The following is a 3,433-nucleotide window of genomic DNA, read 5'->3' as shown; positions in this document are numbered from 1 at the left end:
TTGCATGATGAACAGGACGCTAAATATACGACATGATCGCTAGTGCAGTTGAGGTGAGTATATATGGAGTAAGATTTTTTGGTCACATAGGAGGAGAAAACAGAGGTTTTGATGATATATTTACAAATATTACAGCGAGTATGTCCACATGTGGTGCTGCCCTTATATTGAAGCCACGTAGATTTGGCATGACAGGAGGTAAACATATTCGGAGTCACTATTTTGCCCAAAGAAGGGGCATTTCTTGTGACATAACGTACTCCTTTATCTAACACCTCAGACAAAATTTTGTCTTGGTACAGAATAGGTAGGTGTTTTTTTATGATGTGAATAATTGTTAATGGAGCCTGGAGCCCCTAAGGCTCATTTGCATAATGTTACAGTCTTTTCTTCTTAAAAACCATGTCATAAAAAGATAAAAGAAGAGCGGATCCATCCAGAGGTGGCACACATTAGTATGTCAGGGTGATTGGGTTACAATCCTTCATCCTGGTGGTAGATTACCTATAAGAACAAGTCCCCCATTCCTGGAAGGCCATTTGTGTCTGGCTGCAATAACCTTACACAAAATATGGGTAAAGTGGGTCCTGAAAGTATTCAGACACCCTTTTTTTAATTGTACCGAATTGGTAAGATTAAAAAAGTTTTTTTGCTCATTAATGTACACTCTGCACTTCATCTTAGCAAAGAAAAAACACAAATGTCACATCCCTTCCCGTCTGGAGGCACGGTCAGCTGAAGCTAGAAGACAGGACAAGGCAGGTGAGTATGATCTAAATTCCCATTATCCTATTATCTAAATGAATGAAGGGGAAGTATATAAAGATAATCATTGTATATTATTCATGAGGGGTCACAAAGTGTATATTATTCATATGTGTACTCAGTGTGCATAATTTTTAGGGTGCATTTCTCGGTGCTTGTGTACCTAATCTTCTTTGCTCATAGCCAAACCAGTTAAATGTGAATGTGTTGTTGGTACAGTAATCAACCATTAGGGACCCCAGTTAAAATTTTGCCCAGGGCCTCACTTGCCTAAAACCGGCCCTGCTCCCAGGGTTATGGCTCTCCTGCAGTGACACTCATATTTTACTCACGTGCTGTCTATTTCCTTTTTATCCTACTTTAGATGGTTTAGCACTTTCATTGGAGTTCAGCTGTGTTTAATTAAAGTGATTAAACTTGATTAGGAAAGGCACATAACTATAAGACCATACAGCTCACAGTGCATGTCAGAACACATGAGAAGGAATTGCCCGAAGAGCTCAGAGACAGAATTGTGGCAAGGCACAGATCTGTCCTTGGTTACAGAACAATTTCAGCAGAACTCCAGATTCCTAAGAGCACAGTGGCCTCCATAATGCTTAAATGGAAGAAGTTTGGGATGACCAAAACTCTTCCTCGACCTGGCCATCCAGCCAAAGTAAGCAATCATGGGAGAAGAGCCTTGGTGAGAGAGGTAAAGAGGAACACCACGATCACTGTGGCTGAGCTCCAGAGGTGCAGTAGGAAGATGGGAGAAATTTCCGCTAATTCAACTATCACTGCAGCCTCCACCAGTCAGGGCTTTATGGCAGAGTGTGCTGAAATAAGAATCTCTGGTCTGCTTAGACAAAGATTGAACTTTTTGTTATTAATTCAATGCGGTATGTGTGGAGAAAACCAGGCACTGCTCTTCACCTGCCAAATACAGTCCCAACAGTGAAACATGTTAGTGGCAGCATCATGCTATGAGGATCGCGTTTCAGCTGCAGGCAGGGGACGAGATTCTGAATACAAACCTCTTCCAGAGAGCTCTGGACCTCAGAATGGGCCAAAGATTCACCTTCCAACAAGACAGTGACCCTAAGCGCACAGCTACCATAACAAAGCAGTGGCTTCAGAACAACTCTGTCACCATTCTTGACTGGCCCAGCCAGTACCCTGATCTAAATCCAATTGAGCATCTCTGGAGAGACTTTAAAATGGCTGTCCACAAAAACGTCCACAAAAAAGCCGGACCGTGCTGTAAGCGGTCGGGTGTATTCATGAGGGGGGTGGTCCGAGGCGCTGCTTCACCCCTGGACCGCCACTCCTTCATTCAGCAGTCACTTCCCTTAATCCCGCCCCCTTGTGAATGCACCCGACCGCTTACAGCGCGGTCCTGCGTTTTCTATTGTACAGCGTGTCAGTGTTTGATAATGTTATCGGAGGTTTCCTGCTTCCTTTAGTGCAGTTTTTACACGTGACAGGTCCTCTTTAACTCTAGACAGCATTCATACCAGAAAAACAGACCTCAGGTCAGAGTTTGATCAGGGTGCGATCAGGGTTTGGTCAGTGAAAAACCGACATTTTGCATCAGAGTGCAATCAGTTTTCAGTCAGAGTTTGTTCAGTGTCTCAGTTTTTCACGCGCATTTTCAATGCAATTTCAATGCAATTTCAATTGTACAGATAATGAGCGTGAAAAGGACTCAGGACTGAGCTCAATCTTTTCTATGGCAATTGATGCGTGAAAAACGCATTGCACTTGCAAGTATCTCAGAATGCAATGTGTTTTTGATGCATCTCCATAGTCTTGTATGGTGCGTTTTTCACGTGCGTGACTTGCAAAAGTAGAGCATACTGAGATTTAAACGGGCGTGTGTGCGTGAAAAAAAATGCAAGTATAAAAAGACCCATTGATTACAACGGGTCAGAGTGCAATGCAAGTTCTGCGCGTCAAAAGCACACGCAGAAAACGTGCGTGAAAAACGCAAGTGTGAAAGGGGCCTAAAAGTCAGTGATTTCTCAGAAGGTGGAAAATGACCCCAAAGTAAGCTCTGAGAGCCATTTACATGGGCTGTGTGGAATGCACTTTTAATTTAGTTTTGTATCCAGGAACTAACAACAAGCGTGAAATACTTCCTGAATACCAGTTTAGGTCTAAACACATACGCATTTCGAGAACAGTTACTTCCAGTATGCTAGAAATCTTAAGACCACACCTGTCATTTTTTGAGTAATTTTATGCCATATTTTTCAGCATTTTTATATTTTTTTTGTTGTCAATGAGCATGTATAGAATTGAATTTGGATTGCTTGGGAGGCAACAGGGGCTTAAAAATATTGTTAAAACTTAGAATACAATTCTTGCTATTACCTTACATAAAGTGGAAATATTTAATAATAATCAATATATTCAAGTAGTTTCCCTTTGCACTTTTTTTTCCCAAAACAAGAGTGGGAGAATAATAATATTTTATTATTTTATCTATAAATTGAGGCATTATCTTCCGATAGTAAATATTACAGCAGGGGTATTAGTCTTACAGTGTTATTTTCTAGAACGTGATAAGTATAAGCTCTGACTTTTGTCCTCTCCCTCTTCCCGTACACATCAATCCGTTTCTATGGAACGTCTCGTTGCTGGGTAGAGTGACGCGCACTTTCTGTAGTAGAACGTTTTGAACGCA

Source organism: Engystomops pustulosus, chromosome 3 (assembly GCF_040894005.1).
Source record: "Engystomops pustulosus chromosome 3, aEngPut4.maternal, whole genome shotgun sequence".
Lineage (NCBI taxonomy): Eukaryota > Metazoa > Chordata > Amphibia > Anura > Leptodactylidae > Engystomops > Engystomops pustulosus.
The sequence above is the reverse complement of the archived record's forward strand: the minus strand, read 5'-3'. Positions refer to the sequence as shown.